General features: G+C 44.4%; 2 pseudogenes; both read left to right on the top strand.

Moving 5' to 3' along the window:
- The first annotated feature begins 1,221 nt into the window (after positions 1-1,221).
- On the top strand, positions 1,222-5,776 carry LOC125507357 (uncharacterized; annotated as a pseudogene).
- A 3,863-nt stretch (positions 5,777-9,639) lies between these two features.
- On the top strand, positions 9,640-11,450 carry LOC125507356 (uncharacterized; annotated as a pseudogene).
- The last annotated feature ends 10,515 nt before the right edge of the window (positions 11,451-21,965 follow it).

The following is a 21,965-nucleotide window of genomic DNA, read 5'->3' as shown; positions in this document are numbered from 1 at the left end:
TCAAATAGATCTCCAAGAGACCATTGTATTGACAATCAAGAGAGAGAGAGAGGAAGCCATCTAGATACTAACTACGGACCCGTAGGTCTACAATGAACTACTCACGCATCATCGGAGAGGCACCAATGAGGATGATGAACCCCTCCGTGATGGTGTCTAGATTGGATCTGGTGGTTCTGAAACTTGCGGCGGCTGGAATTGATTTTCGTCGACTTCCGTAGGGTTTCTGGAATATTGAAGTATTTACAGAGCAAAGAGGCGGTGCGGGAGGCCACCGAGGTGAGCACAACCCACCTGGGCGCACCTGGGGGCCCATGCGCGCCCTGGTGGGTTGTGCCCCATGTGCTTCTCTGGCCCATCTGGTGTCTTCTGGTCCAAAAAAATTCATAAATTTTTTGCTGCATTTGGACTCCGTTTGATATTAATTTTCTGCGTAAAAAAACAAGGAAAAACAGCAACTGGCACTTGGCACTATGTCAATATGTTAGTCCCAAAAAATGATATAAAATGATTGTAAAACATCCAAGAATGATAATATAACAGCATGGAACAATAAAAAATTATAGATACGTTGGAGACATATCAGTCCTGCACATATGCTACTCAGTGGATGCCTTTGTAAGGTCCTGACCTGGCTCCATTCCCCAGGTGGGCCTCCCATCATTGGAGCTCGATATCCAGGACATTCACTTGGTCGAGGAAGAGGAATTCGTTCAGAAATTCATGCGTGGTGTCTGGCTCTTCATTGTTCACATGCATTCACGTCCAACAACAGCCTCGCTCGGGCTGCGGCATGGGGTTTTTCTGGAGTAGCTCTGGTGCAAGTGGCTTCCGGAGCGGTAACACATCAAAAGGCTTGTCGCAAGGTGGAATCATGCAGGTGGAGAATCATGGAACAAGCCGTGCTATCCGAGATCCACGAGAGGCAAACACAGACAACATCTATCAATGCCATTGATCTAGGGATCATCACCCTGTTCCATGATGCGGCTCCCCCGGTATCGCATGAAGAATAGTGGATCATGAAGAATGTGGTCTTCGAGGGTAATGATTTGTCTTTCAAGAAAAGAAAATGGGCTGCCTTTGCTTTTACTAACAACAACGAAATTGTCCTGCTGTAACCGATCCCGACTAGTGCTTCTCTAACTCCGTGGATTTCTAACAAATATAGTCCATCTCCTCCGCCAACATTGATTCGTGGGTGAGGAGATTTCGTTCAAGATGAGGAAAGCCAATGTGCTCGAAGTAATCGACAGTAACGATGATGATAATGTCGTCCCAATCCCACCTACCCAGATCTTAGGGACTATTCTCAAGAAGAAGTGGCCACGGGAGGAAAACGCGGTCGTGGTTGTGTTCTTGCGGACGCCGACCAAGCTCTGCAAGTAAGTTGGCCCATGCTACTTCGTCCTCGCAAGGAAACCGGTGTTGGCTAATACCACCCTCTTCTCCAATGCCTAACAAGTGCCTGTTCTCAGCGTCACCACCTTCTCAAGTGGCTGGTGGGCATGTCCTAGTTCAAAGTAGGTTGGAGGATGAAAGCGATGGATATTTGGAATTGGACAAATTTGCACGCAATCAATAGGATCGGGAATTCGCAAGAGAACAACGACGATTGTTCTTGGATCTGGACACCACCGACCAAGAGATAGATGGGACGCCAGAAGACAATAGAGGACACCAAAACCAAGGATGGTCGTGCGCAGCAGCACAGGAAGACCGCGAGGAGTGCGTTCTGTCGGACACAAAAGGGAGCACAAAACAAAACTGTGGAGGCAGCAGGAGCAGCATAGAGAGAGTGAACTCACATATGTGGCCACACTGGATGAAGGCGCAGGCTTCCCGGAAGTAGCCTTTGCAAAGTGGTCACCCATGTCGTTGTGCGATCTAGCCGCTGCCATTTCACACCTGCGCACACTAGCATACAACATCCGTCGTGACCCAGGGGCCACTACCCCAACATCCTTTTCATGAGTAGAGACGAACAACACCATGTTTGATGCGGACTAGAAGACGTGTGGTGCACCCTTACCCCATGAAAGATAGACATTGCGACTGCCGAGAAGGGGCCCCACGTGCAACCGTTGCGCAAGCACTAGACAACAACCACCTGCGCGCCCTTGGCCAACGCATGACCATTATGCAGACACCGGCACACTACAGTGCAAAACACGACAATTGCAGGACCTTGGCGGCACTATGTGCCCAGCTGGCCCAAGCGAGAAGCGCATAAATCTGCCATCATGTTTTTTTGTTGATTCAACACAAAGTTTTTTTGTAGCTCAGACTACATGGAACCTCTTATCCTCAACCCTCCAGCCTTACTTTGAGATCCGTACTCTCCAACTAACTAACAACAAGAAGATTTCTCTTTTTTGTTTCTCGAAAATGAAATAACATATGAACTTCAAACTTTGCAGACCGAACAAACATTTAGAACATCAATGTGTGAAAAAACTATCAGATTTTTTGGTCTGATATAAATATACAAAACGAGATTTTCTTTGAATAAAAATATTATTTCAAGAAATGTATGAAAAAATCTGAAAGTTTTTTCCTATATTGTAGTTAGAATGTATTGTTGTTCTGCAAAATTTGAAGATCATATGTTGTGTCGTTTGAGAGAAACAAAAAAGACAAATGTGTTTGCACGGATCTTGATGCATAAATGGATGGCAAAGATAAGAGGTACCGTGTAGTCTGAGCTACAGAAAACCACACTCGTTGATTCAAAGAAGATTTGAGTTTTTCTTAAGAACCGATCAATTTAGAAAAATCAAATTTAGTTTACTAAATAAGTGTAGCCTGCACTTTTCTTAAAAAAGATAACTAAATAAAAAGCTCAAGTAGCACTTTGACTGAACTAACGTTGCACTTTTTCTGAATTGAATGAGACTTCAGAAAGTATCAGAATAACCTCTGGAGTGTGGAGCCAGCTGTTCAGCTCGCTTGGTATGCAACTTTGATGGCCACGCACTGGCATAGACCATTACCAGCCAAAACTACTAGACACCACCATGGAACAAACCGAAGGCATCTCACCTAGAAGATCTTTTGAACAAATCCTGGCTACTGCACATCCTTGTACAGTGGGTAAAGAAACAGAATTGCCACAAGAAAGAAACAAAGGAACTTCAAACTGAAAGTGCCTACATAAAATTTTCAGATTCTTTGTCTAGCAGGTCTACGGCTAGGCTAACCTCTTTTTTTCGCCCCTTCTCCCTTTGCCTGGTCCAACAAAAATGTGAAAGATATGCAGACATAGAGTCCTAGGTAGGCTGGCCGATTGATGGACAACTGAATGACCAGCATGAGCGGATGACGGAGAGCGGGGCAGCTAGGTGCTGCAGTGGCAGGGGAGGGAGGCTGTCTTCACCATGCAGCAAGGGAGCCTGGATGCCTGGCACCGGCGGTAGCGCAGCTCCGTCACGAACTCATTCACCGGAGCACCCACTCGCACATGGACGTCGTCCTTCGGCTTGTAGCTCAGCCACCGCTTGAGTAGGACATGCAGCAAGGGCAGACTGGCTCGTCGTCATGGCATAAGATCTCCATGGAGCATCCACGGTGATCTCCACGGCCATATCTTCCTCCTGCTGTCGTGCATCGCGGATCGAGTCCAGGCGTCCACCATCAGCAAGCACTGGCGCCGGGTAGCCTTGCAGAACCTGTCCCCGCGGCCATGGCTCCTCAAGCCCTCCACCGTCCAGACCGACAGCTACAGCATCTTCGGCGGCTCCGCTGATCCGCGCTCGGCCCTCATTCACGAGGCCGCAGGGCCTGTTTCTGTTGCTCGGCTCTAGCAGGGTGGGTCATGGTATCATCCCATCACTGGCTCGGTAATGCCATGCTCAACCTCCGCACCAGCGAGCGCATCGCCCTCCCGGATGGCGTGTGCATCCCCATCAACTCTGATAACATCAGGTTCCCCATGATAATTTGCGCAGCCGCCATGTCCGCTGCCCCATATTCTAGTGCCCAAGCCCGGCCCTGAGGGGGGCAGGGGGGGCGACCGCCCCGGGCCCCCCCGAATCCAGGGGCCCCTCCCCAGATAGCCTGTGGGCTTGCGCTAGGAAAATCATGGGCCGTGGTCATGCGTGGACGCCGACAGACGACGTATTGAGGCCTTCCTATTCCTTTTCTATTTTTGTGATTCGTTTCCTACTTTCCTCCACGTTCCATCACGTAGCCATCCTGAAATCATGCGGCATACCTAATTCCAAGTTTCCAACTTGCATACACCGCCGCCGTCACTTCGCGAAAAATCAAGGAGGTTAGATGCGTTGAAGCAGCCGTCCTGTTCGCAATACTAACTTGCGTCCCTGCTCATTTTCTTCAAATTCCGTTCCTAATTCTGATCAGCAGTACGTGGTCTCGCTGATTTCTATTCCGGGGCCTCCCAATCGCTCCAGTGTCTAGCCAGTATTCAGAACGCGCTTTGCGCTCTCACCTTGGGCACTAGTCAAGCACACGCACATCATCGCCGATCCGTCGAGCTCTAGAGCTAGATGCGAACGAGTACAAATCGCTGAATGCCCGATCGCCGATGCCGACTCATCCAAGGTATATGATAAATTTGCCTTTTTCTGAATTATTAAAGATTATAAATTTCACATTGCCAGATGGTATAATGCTATGGAGATTTTTGAGCATGTCACTAAATTTATTTGTTATCCTAATGTCTGTATTATATTGCATCTTATTTATAGTGCATCTGACGGTGGCATCAATTGAAAGACGATGCTTTTCAAAGTTAAAATTATCAAAGAACTATTTGAGGTCAAGAGTGACTAATGAGAATTTTAATGGCTTGGTATCAATGTGCGTCAAGAAGAAATTATTGGAAGAGCTTGACATGAACCTCATCAGAATTGAATTTGCATAAAAAATGATATAATTTTTTAAGGTAATATGTATAATTTCTGCATATGTATTTTTTTGGATGCATTCAAGTGTTCATAAGTAAATTTTCATATATAAGTATAATCATTATTATTGTATGTTGTTTATACTAGAGGCCCCGAAATTTAGTTTCGTCCCGGGCCCCTAAAATCTCAGGACCGGCCCTGCTGGTGCCTGCGTGGTCGCGGCCATAACGTCCAACCAGACAAGCAAGGCCTTCTGCCGCCCGGGCATGGAGTGTTGGACGTCGCTGCCGACAGAGATGACAACCCGCCCAACGTCCAAGACCTGACTTACCACCACGGATGGTTCTGGGCCGTCGACTCAGATGAAGACCTCTACTGCTACAAGGCCAAACTTTTGACATCTACGCATACCATTGTACATCTTGACTATGAGATCCATGCTCCCGGACGAACATGGCACACGGAGGGATCGTATTCCGCTACCTCCTGCCCTCCGCCTCTGGCGCCGATCTGCTGATGGTGAGGAGATTCATCTCGCCGTTGAGAGGCCGCACATCGAGGTTCCAGCTCTTCAGGCTACATAAGCAACGGAGGGCCGGCCGGCTCCCTGGTCCTGGCGCGTCTACCAGATGGCCGGGCAGGTGCTCTTCGACGGTCAGGCCTGCTCCAAGGCCTTCGACATGGGACACGCTGGCAGGCCGGGCTACGTCTACTTCCTCGATGACGTCTACCCTGGTGGTCCGCACAGTGTCCTCCAGCAGAACAAGTATCCCTGCGCCGAGATAGGGATACTCATTTCATCTATATGGATACTTGTATCAGCCCTTAGGTGGAAACAAATTATGCCAGGTAGCATGGATACTTGTATCAGCCCTTCAAACAAGGAAACAAGCAATCATGTTAGCTAGCGGCGCATATAGTTGAGGGACGGAGTACCTGAGTTGAGATCGCATGAAAAAAGAAGAAGAATAAAGGTGGCTGGAATTCTAACCTTTTGCTTCACAAAACAAAAATGTACATACTTTTTTTTAGCAAGCGTGTGTGTTTGAGCCAGTGTTATTAGACAAGATAACAATGTACTAGCGGGCAGTCGGCACGAAGAGCTCTGATAGCTGTTACAACTTATGCAAGATTTATACAGTAGTAGAATCACAGAAGTGTAATTTTAAGCTAGTGTACTCTCACTAATAACGAGAAGGAACTATTTTTTATTCAGATGCGTACAGAGATACATGTACTCTTATTTTTCACAAAAATGTTAACTGCACTTTTCTGCTATATAAGGGTCGTAAGTATACTCTTATTCTTCACAAAAATGTTAAGTGCACTTTCAGTTATATAAGTACAAATAAACTAATTGTTTCTGCAGCTATTAATAAATGGCGTGTGTGAACAACATATTTTACTGAAAGCTACAATTTTTAAAATGCAATAACACAATGGAAATGTATATGAACACCTATCACTTTAAGGTCGAACTAAGATCAAGCTACATATGTGTTGACATGTTTGCTCGGAATTGCATATATCCATCACAATAGTTACATACGGATTGTATTCAAAGTGAATTGCGTTAGCATGTTTTCTCCATTTTGACCAGTTTTTGCTCTACAGTGTATACATCCCTACTGCCAAGTTCTTAAGCTGAAGCTGGGCGTCATCGGAGTTGGAGGCCATTTTCAGCGGTGTAGCGTTGGTGAAGGTAAAACCTAAAGAGACAACCACAGGAGCATGGGAGTGTGCGGTGTGGTCTGTCGCCTATCAGTCGGATGCAATACTAAAACTGTTGGCGGAAAACGCTTCGACTTTGATGTGGGGCTTTGGTATGTGGTCACTGAGGCCATCTGCCGACTCATCCAATGACTCTCTAGCACGTGCAATAGGAGAGAGAGGGGCCACAAAATTTTGTGTCGCCCCAATTATTACTGAGATCAAACAAGCGGGAGGACTTGTAGCATGAGCCATTTTCAGGCAGCCAGGGAACTATAAAGTTTGTTCTATTATTACAGATGAATAGAAGGCTTTCGATCAGGTATACTTACTTGCTTTAGTATCTGTAAAACCCTAAAATGGCCTTTGGCATGAGTATGGCGTTTTGGATATCGGCCTCCATGGAAGCAATTTTGGAAAAAAAAACAAGATTCGAAATTTCTGGTTTAAAAAAATCTGATTTTTTTATACAAGTAAACTAGGATGTGAGGTGTGTGTGTAAATTTTAGGATGAAATACCTTTAAATGCGATCTGTACAAAAAAGAGAAATTCATGGTCTGGGAGGATGAACGGTATCATGTGTTAAAAAGCCCTAGATTTGTTTTTCTATTGCACAGCCCTCATTTCAACGTATTTCGTCTTGAAAATTTATACATTTGTGCATTATGCTTTCATGTATGTCTATATTTTTTATAATTTTTTGAACTGTAAAAATATGAATTTTCATTAATTTTGAATTTTACATTTGGAGGCCTCTATGGAGTTCGGCCTCCAATAGCAATATCTTCTTTGACATCCACTATAAGTACTATTAGTGGTAAGAAGGCCTAAATAGGGTGGCAACACGACTTCTTAAGGCTCACATGTTATTAACGCTAGATCCCTTTTGTTTGCAGACAACTGAGATACATCACAGTCATGGCAAGAGTACAGAAAACAAGTGGGGTATTAGCACAAGCAGCTCATACAGTGGGATGCACCCAATTCGTCTAGGTCATCTCACGAAACTTTGCCTGGAAAAATCTACTTCAAATCCACCCATAGCGCAACGAAAAACAGTTGGATTCAATGGCTAGCTTAATCTTCCGAGCTTGCTGCAGAATTAGACCTATCTATGAGTGAATAAACTTTTTTTCAATTGCTAGCTTACTCGATCTTCCTAGCTTGCAGCAGAATTAGACCTATCTATGAGTGAATAAGTTGCTCCTAAACTGAGACTAACATCAGTTACCCCCTTCCAACAGATCTAGCAGTGTTCAAAAACTAAAGAAAGTGTATCTATGATCGAGAGATAGGAAGGGGACAGGAGGCGTCCTGTCTTGGGGTTTCCTATCGGTGGTGGATCCTGCAGGCTGGATGCCTGAGATGGGGACGAGGGCGAAGCTTTACCCGCCTTTCTGTGGTGTAGTCGTCCGACGAGACCATGCCGGCGTAGGCGCCGACGATCGATGACATCGAAGCCTACTGGATGATGCTACAGATAGAGCCGTGGAGGAGGACACGGTTCCATTTTGAGCCAAATTGGTTTGGCCAGGCAGATAATGGGTTATGGGCCTACTAATGCAAGCAATAGGCAGAATGGCTGATACTCATTTTTTTAAACTATTCGGAAAAACAGGTTACATGTTTTTTTATCACGGATTTAAACGAAAGAGAGAACTGACTAGTTGGAAAAACAATATTGTACAACAGATAACCTTGGTATTTTAACAATTACTTACCTGAGTTTCTCTTCGGGAGTGATCCCAAGAGCAACTTCACATACTGGGCAGGATACAATCTCCTCTTCATCTATTTTCTTCATAATACACTCCCGGCAAACTGCATACACAAAGATGGTTATAATACAGGCAGGCATGCAAGTATCATACAGAGTTTTCTAAGAACCAAATTTATAATCGCACACATGTCACCTCACGTCGGACAGTTTCTATGTATAGGCTATACGGTTCGTCTGTCGTCGTAAACCAGCAGCAAAACACTCTCTCCTCAAAAGTGATCATGCTTTGGCTGCTCCGCATCTCCCTAGCCCCCCGTTCTGCTCTGATCCCGAGCTCCAAACCAAATTCTCCTCACAGACTAGCGGCCGATCTCTGCAAAAGGAGATGGATGCCGGCAGTAGTAGTAGGATTACGACTACAAGGAAGAGGAAATCAGCAGCAGCGGTTGAACACAACGAAGGCGGAGTGGGTGAAGACTGACGCGATCTCGACCCCCCCCCCCCCCCCCACACACACACACACCTACCCGGATGACATGCTCCCGAAAGATAATCTTGCTCCTCCCTATCAAGCAAGGTAGTCGCACTCAGATCCTCGTGATACGGAGCCTCTTTATATTGTGACTTTCCTATGATTCAAATAAAATCAAAAACACCGTTGGTTCTTAGAAAAACTAACAACATTTTCCTTTTTGAAATGGTGTGTGTGTGAGGGGGGGGGGGGGGGAGGGGGGTCAACCATCTCAATATTGTTTCAACAAGAGACCAATTCTTAAGATAACCTGGATAACTAACATTAATCCCACTAAATAAGTGTAGCCTGCACTTTTCTTAAAAAATGTAACTAAATAAAAAGGTGTAAGTTGCACTTTGACTGAACTAATGTTGCACTTTTCTAAATTGAATGGCATATACGGAGAAGAGACCATCAGAATCACCTATGGAGTGTGGAGCCAGCTGTTCAGCTCGCTTGGTATGCAACTTCGATGGCCATGCACTGGCGTGGACCATTACCAGCCAGAACTACTAGACACCACCATGGAACAAACCGAAGGCATCTCACCTAGAAGATCTTTTGAACAAATCACGGCTACTGCAAATCCTTGTACAGTGGGTAAAGAAACATAATTACCACAAGAAAGAAACAGAGGAACTTTAAACCAAAAGTGCCTACATAAACTTTTCAAATTCTTTGTCTAGCAGGTCTACGGCTAGGCTAACCTCTTTTTTCGCCCCTTCTCCCTTTGCCTGGTCCAACAAAAATGTGAAAGATATGCAGATATAGAGTCCTAGGTAGGCTGGCCGATCGATGGATAACTCAATGACGATCATGAGCGGATATGCTGGAGAGCGGGGCAGCTAGGTGCTGCAATGGCAGGGAAGGGAGGCTGTCTTCACCGTGCAGCAAGGGAGCCTGGACGCCTGGCACCGGCGGTAGCGCAGCTCCATCACGAACCCATTCACCGGAGCACCCACCGGCCCATGGACCTCGTCGTTCGGCTTGCAGCTCAGCCACCGCTTGAGTAGGACATGCAGTGAGGGCAGACCGGCTCGTCATGGCATAAGATCTCCATCCAGCCTCCACCAAGATCTTCTCGGCCATATCTTCCTCCTGCTGTTGTGCATCGCGGATCGAGTCCAGGCATGGACGTTGATTTTTAGAACATCTGCACCCGGGCCCTGCTATCCTAGTTGTCCAATATTGCTTTAAGATCTATGCAACACAACTAACTTTCTATCTGAATTTTTCTCTTTTTTGTTTCTCTTGCATAAAACATGTTTTGAAGTTCAAACCTTTGCAGCGTGGCAAAGCTTTCTATTTAAAATCTAGGATAAATCTTTCAGATTTTGTGGTCAAAAATAAATATACAAAAAATATTTTTTTAGATTTAAAAATCATTTTTTGTATATTTATTTTTGACCAAAAAATCTGAAAGATTTATCGTAGATTCTAGATAGAAAGCTTTGCCACGCTGCAAAGGTTTGAACTTCAAAACATGTTTTATGCGAGAGAAACAAAAAAAGAAATGTGTTTGCATGAATCGCGAAGCAGAATGGATGGCTAGATAGGAAGGGCCTGGGTGCAGGTGTTCTATTATATATTTTCGGTCCAGGCGTCCGCCATCTGCAACCACTGGCGTCGCCGCGTCGGGTAGCCTTGCAGAACCTGTCCCCACTGCCATGGCTCCTCAAGCCCTCCACTGCCCATACCGACAACTATAGGATCTTCGGCAGCTCTGCTGATCCACGCTCGGCCCTCTCTGACGAGGCCGCGGGGCCTGTTTCTGTTGCTCCGCTCCAGGAGGTTGGGTCGTGGTATCATCCCATGTTGGCGTGGTCATGCCATGCTCAACCTCCGCACCGGCGAGCGCATTGCCCTCCAGGATGGCGTGTGCATCCTCATCAACTCCGACGACATCAGGTGCCTCATGATGATTTGTGCAGTCGCCATGTCCGCTGCCCCGTCTTCTGGTGCCTGCATGGTCGCTGCCATAACGTCCAACCAAACAAACATGGCCTTCTACCGCCCGGGCATGGAGTATTGGATGTCGCTACCGGCAGAGATGATGGCCCCGCCCAACGCCCAAGACCTGACTTACCACCACAGATGGTTCCGGGCCGTTGACTCAGATGATGACCTCTACTACTACAAGGCGAACTTTCGACATCTACGCATACCATTGTACATCTTGCCTACGAGATCCGTGCTCCCCGGACGAACATGGAACACTAGGGGATCGTACCCTGCTACCTCCAGCCCTCCGCCTCTGGTGCCGATCTGCTAATGGTGAGGAGATTCATCTCGCCGTTGAGAGGCCGCACGTCACGGTTCCAGCTCTTCAGGCTACAGTAGCAACAGGAGGGCCGGCCGGCTTCCTAGTCCTGGCGCATCTACCAGATGGCCGGGCAGGTGCTCTTCAACGGCCGGGCCTGCTCCAAGGCCTTCGACATGGGACACGCTGGCAGCTCGGGCTACATCTACTTCCTCGACGACGTCTACCCTGGTGGTCCGCACAGTGTCCTCCAGCAGAACGAGTATCCCTGCGCCGACGCCGGCGGGTGGCATTACTCAATCCCTAGTGAGATCGAGCGTTGCCTGCCATGGTCTCCCCCCTCGGACACCTCGCCGTGCGTTTGGTACCACCACTAATTGAGCTATACCCAAGTACCCAACAGGTTCAGTTTGAGGCATCATACAGATATCAATCAGCTTAATTAGAGTCTTTGTTGTTTGTGTTTGCTCCTCGTCAGTGTTTCTTTTGTGTTGTCCTCTTTGATTTGGTTGTTGTTGTAATATGTGAACCTGAAAGTTCCATATCCAGTTTGCTGTATGTGTGCAAAATTTGAAGTCTGTTTCCGAACTCATTTCATCTATATGGATACTTGTATCAGCCCTTAGGTGGAATAAATTATTCCAGGTAGCATGGATACTTGTATCAGCCCTTCAAACAAGGAAATAAGCAATCATGTTAGCTAGTGGCGCATATAGTTGAGGGACGGAGTACCTAACTCGAGATCGCATGAAAAAAAAAGAATAAAGGTGGCTGGAATTCTAAGCTTTTGCTTTGCAAAACTATAATGTATATACTTTTTTTAGCAAGCGTGTGTGTTTGAGCCAGTGTTATTAGAAAAGATAACAATGTACTAGCAGGCTGTCGGCACGAAGAGATCTGATAGCTGTTACAACTTATGCTAGATTTATACAGTAGTAGAATCCACAGAAGTGTAATTATAAGCTAGTATACTCTCACTAATAACGAGATGGAACTATTTTTTATTCAGATGCATACAGAGATACATGTACTCTTATTCTTCACAAAAATCTTAACTGCACTTTTCTGCTATATAAGGGTCGTACGTATACTCTTATTCTTCACAAAAATGTTAAGTGCACTTTTGAGTTAATTGTTTCTGTAGCTAATTGTTTCTGTAGCTATTAATAAATGGTGTGTATGAACAACATATTTTACTGAAAGGTGCAAATTTTAAAATGCAATAACACAATGGAAATTTATATGAACTCCTATCACTTTAAGGTCGAACTAAGATCAATCTACATATGTGTTGACATGTTTGCTTGTCGGAATTGCATATATCATTCACAATAGTTCTATACGGATTCTATTCAAAGTGAATTTCGTTAGCTTGTTTTCTCCATTCTGACCATTTGTAGCTGTATAGTCTATACATCCCTACTGCCAAATTCTTAAGGCTGCAGCTGGGCGTCATCGGGGTTGGAGGCCATTGTCGGAGGCGTACCGTTGGCAAAGGTAAAACCTAAAGAGACAAGGACAGGAGCATGGAACAGTGCGGTGTGGTTTGTCGCCTGTCAGTCGGTTGCAATACTAAAACTGTTGGCGGAAGCCGCTTCAACGCTGATGCGGGGCTTTGATGGACTCTGATACCATCTGCCGACTCATCCAATGACACTCTTATACGTGAAATTGGAGGGAGAGGGGCCACAAAATTTTGTGTCAACCCAATTTCTACTGAGATGAAAGAAGTTGGAGGCTTGCAGCATGAGCCATTTTGAGGCAGCCGAAGAAACTATAGAGTTTGTTCTATTGTTACAGATGAACAGAAGATTTTGGATCATGTATACTTACTTGCTTTAGTATCTGTAGAACCACCAAATGGCTTATTTTGACATCTATTGTATGCACTACTCCCTCCGTCCCATAATATATGAGCGTTTTTACCACTAGTGCATGGACTCTGAGGCCATCTGCGGACTCATCCAATGACGCTCTTATACGTGAAATTGGAGGGAGAGGGGCCACAAAATTTTGTGTCAACCCAATTGCTAGTGAGATGAAAGAAGCTGGAGGCTTGCAGCATGAGTTTGTTCTATCGTTACAGATGAATAGAAGATTTTGGATCATGTATACTTACTTGCTTTAGTATCCCTGGAACCTCCAAATGGCTTATTTTGACATCCACTGTATGTACTACTCTCTCCGTCCCATAATATAAGTGCGTTTTTAATCATGGGATGGAGGGAGTATTGGTGATATGAAGACCTAAAAGGTGGCAGCACCACTTCTTAAGGTTCGCATATTATTAACGCTATGCAGGCGTACTTATACATGGATTTGAAGAGAATTGACAAGTCCGAAAAACAATGTTGTACAACAGATAATTAACAATTGTATCCCCTATTCTTAAATAGTTGATTTCCACTAAATCTAGTCCTCTCAACATGGGGCCTTCTACCTCACCTGGTCTGCCATGTCAGTATCCACGTGCAGGAAAATCACCTAGTTTTAACAATTACTTACCCGAATTTACCTTCATGAGTGATTCCAAGAGAAACATCGCATACTGGGCAGGATTCGATCTCCTCCTCATCTATTATCTTCATAATACACTCCAGGTAAACCGCATACAGGAAGATGGTTATAATACATGCAGGCATGCAAGTATCATACAGAGATTTGAAAGAACCAAATTTATAATTGCTCACATGTCATCTTCTCATATTGGACAGTTCCCTATGTATACGCTATAAGGTTTGTCTGTCGTTGTATGTAAACCAGCAGCGAAACACTCTCTCCTCATAAGCGAGCATGCTTCAGTTGCTCCGCATCTCCCTAGCCCCCCGTTCTGCTCTGATTCCGAGCTCCAGCAAACCAAATTATCCTCACGGACTAGGGGTTGATCTCTACCAAAGGAGATGGAGGCCGGCAGTAGTAGTAGGAGTACGACTACCAGGAAGAGGATATTACCCACACTCGAGGATGAGGGCGGTGGCGGAGGATGAAAAAAAATTGAGGTTGGCCGGACCCATGATAAAATGTCTTGTGTCCACATGTATATCACACATACATTCATCTAAAAAATGTATATCACTCACTCACTCACACACACACACACACACACACACACAGAGAGAGAGAGAGAGAAACACACACACACACAGACACACACAGACACACACACACACACACACACACACACCATATCAAGCAATGCTATCATATAAAGAACAAATTCAAATCATCATCCCCACATGTGCTCTTGCCATTGGCTGCCTGGTTGCCCCTCCTGGAAGGATTCGTCGTTGCCAATTCGTGTCCACCCATGGACTGAAGCATGGATGAAGGAACGAAGGAACTAGTATCACTGGATCGAGCATTATGGACAGGAAGAGAGGATTGGTGACAATGCGTGACTTGCATATGCCCCAGTATTGTATGTGACTTGCATAACGCCCAATAAGAATTTTTGGCGTTCAATCTATATGTATAGGTAAATAATCGCTGCAAATCAAGGTAGGGGGGAAGTCGGGGGGGAATGAAAAGACTAACCAGTAACTGAGATCAGAGAATGACTTGAGGGTGACTTGTGTTGGCTTGGCTTCCCCGAAAGCAGATTCAGTGAGATTGTGGAAGGAAGTCATCGCTACAACTTATCTGCCTTCCAAGCTAGCTAGATCTACCGGTAAATAAAGAGTCAAAGCAAAATCTTCTTATAATTTGTCAGTTTTAGCATGTCACCTTGTATGCACGTTCGTTGCTATCTTATCTTATACTCAGTGGCGGAGGATGAAAAAAATTGAGGTGAGGCGGACCCATGATAAAATGTCTTGTGTTCACAGGTATATCACACACACACAGACTCACACACACACACACACCCACACCATATCGTGCAATGCTACCCATAAAAATAAAAAATTGGGCAATTTAAATATCTGACTGTTAAAATAATGTCCAAAATGAAAATTCCACTTTAAAGACAAGTTGATTATGTGAAGTTAAATAATAAAATGCATTAAACACTAAACAAAGAAATCAATGATGACCACTAAACTTGAAAATCACGCCAAGAAATTCAGAATCACATTTTCATCCAATTATACATAATATTGGAAATTAACCCTACCAATTCAGATTCTACTCCGCAAAAAAATTCAGATTCCATCTTCGTGAACCAGGAATTAGAAAAAACCGAGGTATGCATCACTTGCGATTCTTTTGAGTGATACTTGGAGAGATATAGAAAAGTTGGCTTGACATACTCTTCCGCCCCTAGCGACAGAGTGGGCTAGGGCGACAGTAGAACGCTACGATATTAATGTACTAGAAAAAAAAAATCACATCATCATCCCCGGATGCGGCTCTTGCCATTGGCTGCCTGGTTGCTGCTCCTACAAGGATACGTCGTTGCCAATTCGTGTCCACCCATGGACTGAAGCATGGATGAAAAACGAACGAACTAGTACCTCTGGATCGAGCATTGTGGACCGGAAGATAGGATCGGTGACTATGTGTTACTTGCATATGGCCCAATATTGTATGTGACTTGCATAACGCCCAATAAGAATTTTTGGCGGTCGATCTATATGTATAGGTAAATACTCGCTGTAAATCAAGGTAGGGAGGAAATCAGGGGGCAATGAAAAGACTAACCAGTAACCGAGATCTGAGAATGACTTGAGGGTGACTTGTGTTGGCTTGGCTTCCCCGAAAGCAGATTTAGTGAGATTGTGAAAGGAAGTCATCGCTGCAACTTATCTGCCTTCCAAGCTAGATAGATCTAACAGTCAATAAAGAGTCAAAGATAAATCTTCTTATAATTTGTCAGTTTTAGCACGTAACCTTGTATGCACGTTCGTTGCTATCTTATCTTATACTCAGTGGCAGAGGACGAAAAAAAATTAGGAGAGGCCCGCCCATGATAAAATGTCTTGTGTTCACATGTATATCACACACACATTCATCTGAAAATGCATATCGCACACACACAGACACAATATCGGATAATGCTATCCATAAAAATAACAAATTCAGCAATTAAAAAATCTGACTGTAAAAATAATTATACCAAAATTAAAATTCCACTTGAAAGACAAGTTGATTATGTGAACTTAAATAATAAAATGCATTAAACACTATACAATGAAATCAATGATGACCAGTAAACTTGAAAATCACGCCCAGAAAATCAGAATCACATTCATCCAGTTATACATGATATTGGAAATTACCCTACCAATATAGATTACATCCTTGTGAACCAGGAATTAGAGAAAACCGACGTATGCACCACTTGCGATTCTTTTGAGTGATACTTGGAGAGAGATTGAAAAGTTGGCTTGACATACTCTTCCGCCCCTAGCGACAGAGTGGGCTAGGCCGACCGCAGAACGCTACGATATTAATTTACTACAAAAAAGTCAGATCATCATCCCCATGCGCTCTTGCCATTGGTTTCCTGGTTGCCGCCCCTGCAAGGATTCGTCGTCGCCAATTCCTGTCCACCCATGGACTGAAGCATGAATGAATAAACGAAGAAACTAGTACCTTTGGATCGAGCATTATGGGCGGGAAGAGAGGATCGGTGACTATGCGTGACTTGCATATGGCCCATTATTGTATGTGACTTGCAAAACGCCCAATAAGAATTTTTGGCGATCGATCTATATGTATAGGTAAATACTCGCTGCAAATCAAGTAGGGGGGTAATCATGGGGAAATGAAAAGACTAACCAGTAACTGAGATTTGAGAATGACTTGAGGGTGACTTGAGTTGGCTTGGCTCCCCTGAAAGCAGATTCAGTGAGATTGTGAAAAGGAAGTCATCGCTGCAACTTATCTGCCTTCCAAGCTAGCTAGATCTATCTGTCAATAAAGATTCAAAGAGAAATCTTCTTGTAATTTGTCAGTTTTAGCACATCACCTTGTATGCATGTCTGTTGCTATCTTATCTTATACTCACTGGCGGAGGACGAAAAAAATTGAGTTGAGGCGGACCCATGATAAAATGTCTTGTGTTCACATGTATATCACACACACATTCATCTAAAAATGTATATCACACACACACACACGCATGCACGCACGCACCCACACACACACACACACACCATATCGAGCAATGTTATCCATAAAAATAACAAATTGGGCAATTTAAATATCTGACTGTAAAAATAATGACCAAAATGAAAATTCCACTTGAAAGACAAGTTGATTATGTGAAGTTAAATATCAAAATGCATTAAACACTAAACATTGAAATCAATGATGACCACTAAACTTGAAAATCACGTCCAGAAAATCAGAATCACATTTCATCCAATTATACATAATATTGGAAATTAACCCTGCCAATTCAGATTTCATCTGCATGAACCAGGAATTAGAGAAAACCGAGGTATGCATCACTTGCGATTCTTTTGAGTGATACTTGGAGAGAGATTGAAAAGTGGGCTTGACATACTCTTCCACCCCTAGCGATGGAGTGGGCTAGGGCGATAGCATAACGCTACGATATTAATGTACTAGAAAAAAATAGATCATCATCCCCGCATGCGGCTCTTGCCATTGGCTGCCTAGTTGCCGCCCCTGCAAGGATTCGTCGTTGTCAATTTGTATCCACCGATGGACTGAAGCATGGATGAACCAACGACGGAACTATTACCTATGGAACGAGCATTGTGGACGGGAAGAGAGGACCGGTGATTATGTGTGACTTGCATATGGTCCAATATTGTATGTGACTTGCATAATGCCCAATAAGAGTTTTTGGCGATCGATCTATATGTATAGGTAAATATCGCTGCAAATCAAGGTAGGGGGAAATCGGGGCGTAATGAAAAGACTAACCAGTAACTGAGATTTGAGAATGACTTGAGGGTGACTTGCATTGGCTTGGCTTCCCCGAAAGCAGATTCAGTGAGATTGTGAAAGGAAGTCATCGCTGCAACTTATCTGCCTTCCATGCTAGCTACATCCACCGGTCAATAAAGAGTCAAAGTGAAATCTTCTTATAATTTGTCAGTGTTAGCACGTCACCTTGTATGCATGTTCTTTGCTATCTTATCTTACACTCAGTGGCGCAGGACGAAAAAAATTTAGGTGAGGCGGACCCATGATAAAATGTCTTGTGTTCACATGTATATCACACACACATTCATTTAAAAATGTATATCACAAACACGCACGCGCGCGCACACACACACCCACACGCACGCACCATATCGAGCAATGCTATCCATAAGAATAAGAAATTCGGTAATTTAAATATTTGACTGTAAAAATGATTACCAAAATGAAAATTCCACTTGAAAGACAAGTTGATTATGTGAAGTTAAATAATAAAATGCATTAAACACTAAACAATGAAATCAATGATGACCAGTCAACTTGAAAATAACGCCCAAAAAATCAGAATCACGTTCATCCAATTATAAATAATGTTGGAAATTAACCCTACGAATATAGATTACATCTTCGTGAACCAGGAATTAGAGAAAACCGAGGTATGCATCGCTTGCGATTCTTTTGAGTGATACTTGGAGAGATATTGAAAAGTTGGCTTGACATACTCTTCCGCCCCTAGCGACCGAATGGGCTAGGGCGACAGCAGAACGCCACGATATTAATGACTAGAAAAAAAATCAGATCATCAATCCCTCATGCGGCTCCTGCGAGTTGGCTGCCTGGTTGCCGCTCCTGCAAGGATTCATCATCACCAATTCGTGTTCACCCATGGACTGAAGCATCGACGAACGAACGAAGAAACTAGTACCTCTAGATCGAGCACTGTCGACGGGAAGAGAGGATCGGTGGCTATGTGTGACTCGTATATGGCCCAATATTGGATGTGACTTGCATAATGCCCAATAAGAATTTTTGGTGATCAATCTATATGTATAGGTAAAGAATCACTGCAAATAAAGGTACCGGGGGGGGGGGGGGGGATGAAAAGACAAACCAGTAACTGAGATCTTTGAATGACTTGGGGGTGACTTGTGTTGGCTTGGCTTCCCCAAAAGCAGGTTCTGTGAGATTGTAAAAGGAAGACATCGGTGCGACTTATCTGCCGTCCAACCTAGCTAGATCTACCGGTCAATAAAGAGTCAAAGCGAAATCTTCTTATAATTTGTCAGTTTTAGCACGTCACCTTGTATGCATGTTCTTTCCTATCTTATCTTATACTTGAGGGCTATCCAGCTCCAGTGACAGCAGCAATGGCCAATCCCGTAGCGGCTGAACACGATAGAGGTGGAGAGGGTGAAGATAGACGAGACCTCGACCTCATCAGCAACCTCCTTGACAACACGCTTGGAAAGATAATCTCGCTCCTCCTCGTAAATCAAGGTGATCTCACCCGGATCCTCGCAAAAATGGTAAGATCCCCACATTTAGGCAATCACTTAAACTCCTCTTTATAGTACTGCTTTCGTATGAGACTCAAATTGTTGGGGAACGTTGCAAGGAAAACAAAAAAATTCTACGCATACGCAAGATCTATCCATGGAGATGCATAGCAACGAGAGGGGAGAGTGTGTCTAAGTACCCTTGTAGACCATAAGCGGAAGAATTTATTAACGCGGTTTATGCAGTCGAACTTCTTCGCCATCTAACCGATCAAGTACTGAACGTACGGCACCTACGCGTTCAACACACGTTCAGCTGAGTGACGTCCTCGCTTTCTTGATCTAGCTAGATGGGCGAAGAAGTAGATGAGTTCCGGCAGCACGACGACGTGGTGGCGGTGATGGTAATGCTATCCAGACGAGGCAGCCAGGAGGCGCCCCAAGGGAGGCCGAATCCCCCTTGGGCTCCTACCCTGCTTATTGGCGCACGAGAGGAAGGCAGGGGGAGGTGGCGGCCCTCCCCCCTTTCCTTTCTCCCATGAGGAGGGAAAGTCGGGAGGGGCCAACCCACCCCCTTTCCTTCCCCTAGGGCCGGAGGCCAGGGAGACGGTGCGCCAGCCCCATTGTGGGCTGGTGTGTGCCTCCCCGTGGCCCATTAGGCCCATACACCTCTCGGGGCCTACCGGAACCCATTCCGGTGATCCGATGGTTACCCGGTACAACCCGAAACCTCTCTGGTGTCCAAATAGCATCGTCATATATATCAATATATACCTCCGGACCATTCCAAAGCTCCTCGTCATGTCCGTGATCTCATCCGGAACTCCGAACAACATTTGGTCACCAAATCATATAACTCATATAACACTATATCGTCAATGAACCTTAAGCGTGCGGACCCTACAGGTTCGAGAACTATGTAGACATGACCGAGACACTTCTCTGGTCAATAACCAATAGCGGAACCTGGATGCCCATATTTGTTCCTACATATTCTATGAAGATCTTTATCGGTCGAACCTTATGACAACATACATAATTCCCTTTGTCTATCAATATGCTACTTGCCCGAGATTCGATCATCGGTATCTTCATACCTGATACGTCTATTTTGCATCATGTTTACCTACTATTATTTATAATGTTTTTATGCATAATAATGCTTTTTGGAGTAATTCTAATGTCTTTTCTCTCATAATTTGCAAGGTACACACAAAGAGGGAGAATTCCAGCAGCTGGAAATCTAGACCTGAAAAAGCTACGTCAGGCTACCTATTATGCATAACTCCAAATGAGATTAAACTTCATGAGGAATTTTTTTGCAATAAATAAGAAATATTGGAGAAAATAACTACCGGAGAGGGGCCACCTAGAGAGCACAAGACACCAGGGCGCGCATGCGCGCCCTGGTGGGTTGTGCTCAGCCCAGCCCACCTCCGGTGCCCATCTTCTGGTATATAAGTCATTTTGACCTAGAAAAAAAATAAGGAGAGGACTTTCGGTACGGTGCAGCGTTGTCTCGAGGCTGAACTTGGGCAGGAGCACTTTTTCCCTCCGGCGGAGCAATTCCGCCAGGGGAACTTCCCTCCTGGAGGGGGAAATCATCGTCATCATCATCACCAACAACTCTCCCATCTTGGGGAGGGCAATCTCCATCAACATCTTCAACAGCAGCATCTCCTCTCAAACCCTAATTCATCTATTGTGTTCAATCTTTGTACTGGAACTATAGATTGGTGCTTGTGGGTGACTAGTAGTGTTGATTACATCTTGTAGTTGATTACTATATGGTTTATTTGGTGGAATACTATACGTTTAGATCCAATATGCTATTTAATACCCCTTTGACCTTGAGCATGTTTATCATTTCTGAGTAGTTACTTTTGTTTTTGAGGTCACGGGAGAAATCATGTTGCAAGTAATCATGTGAACTTGATATGTGTTCAATATTTTGATAGTATTTATGTTGTGATTCCCTTAGTGTTGTCATGTGAACGTTGACTACATGACACTTCATCATATTTGGGCCTAAGGGAATGCATTGTGGAGTAGTTAGTAGATGATGGGTTGCGAGAGTGACAGAAGCTTAAACCCTAGTTTATGCGCTATTCCGTAAGGGACCGATTGGATCCAAAAGTTTAATGCTATGGTTAGAATTTATTCTTAATACTTTTCTCGTTGTTGCGGATACTTGCGGGAGGGTTAATCATAAGTAGGAGGTTTTTTCAAGTAAGAGCAGCACCTAAGCACCAGTCCACCCACATATCAAATTATCAAAGTACCGAACACGAATTAAACCAACATGATGAAAGTGACTAGATGAAATTCCCGTGTATCCTCAAGAACGCTTTGCTTATCATAAGAGACCGTTTGGCCTGTCCTTTGCCTCAAAAGGATTGGGCTACCTTGCTGCACTTTGTTACTACTATCATTACTTGCTCATTACAAATTATCTTGCTATAAAGCTACTTTGTTACTGACAATTTTAGCACTTGCACACATTACCTTGCTGAAAACTAATAACCCAAAAGTATAGGGGATCGCAACAGTTTTCGAGGGTAG

Source organism: Triticum urartu, chromosome 5A, assembly GCF_056163025.1.
Source record: "Triticum urartu cultivar PI428250 chromosome 5A, HENAU_Tu73, whole genome shotgun sequence".
NCBI lineage: Eukaryota > Viridiplantae > Streptophyta > Magnoliopsida > Poales > Poaceae > Triticum > Triticum urartu.
Note: the sequence above shows the minus strand (reverse complement) of the source record. Positions and strands in the feature narration are given on the sequence as shown.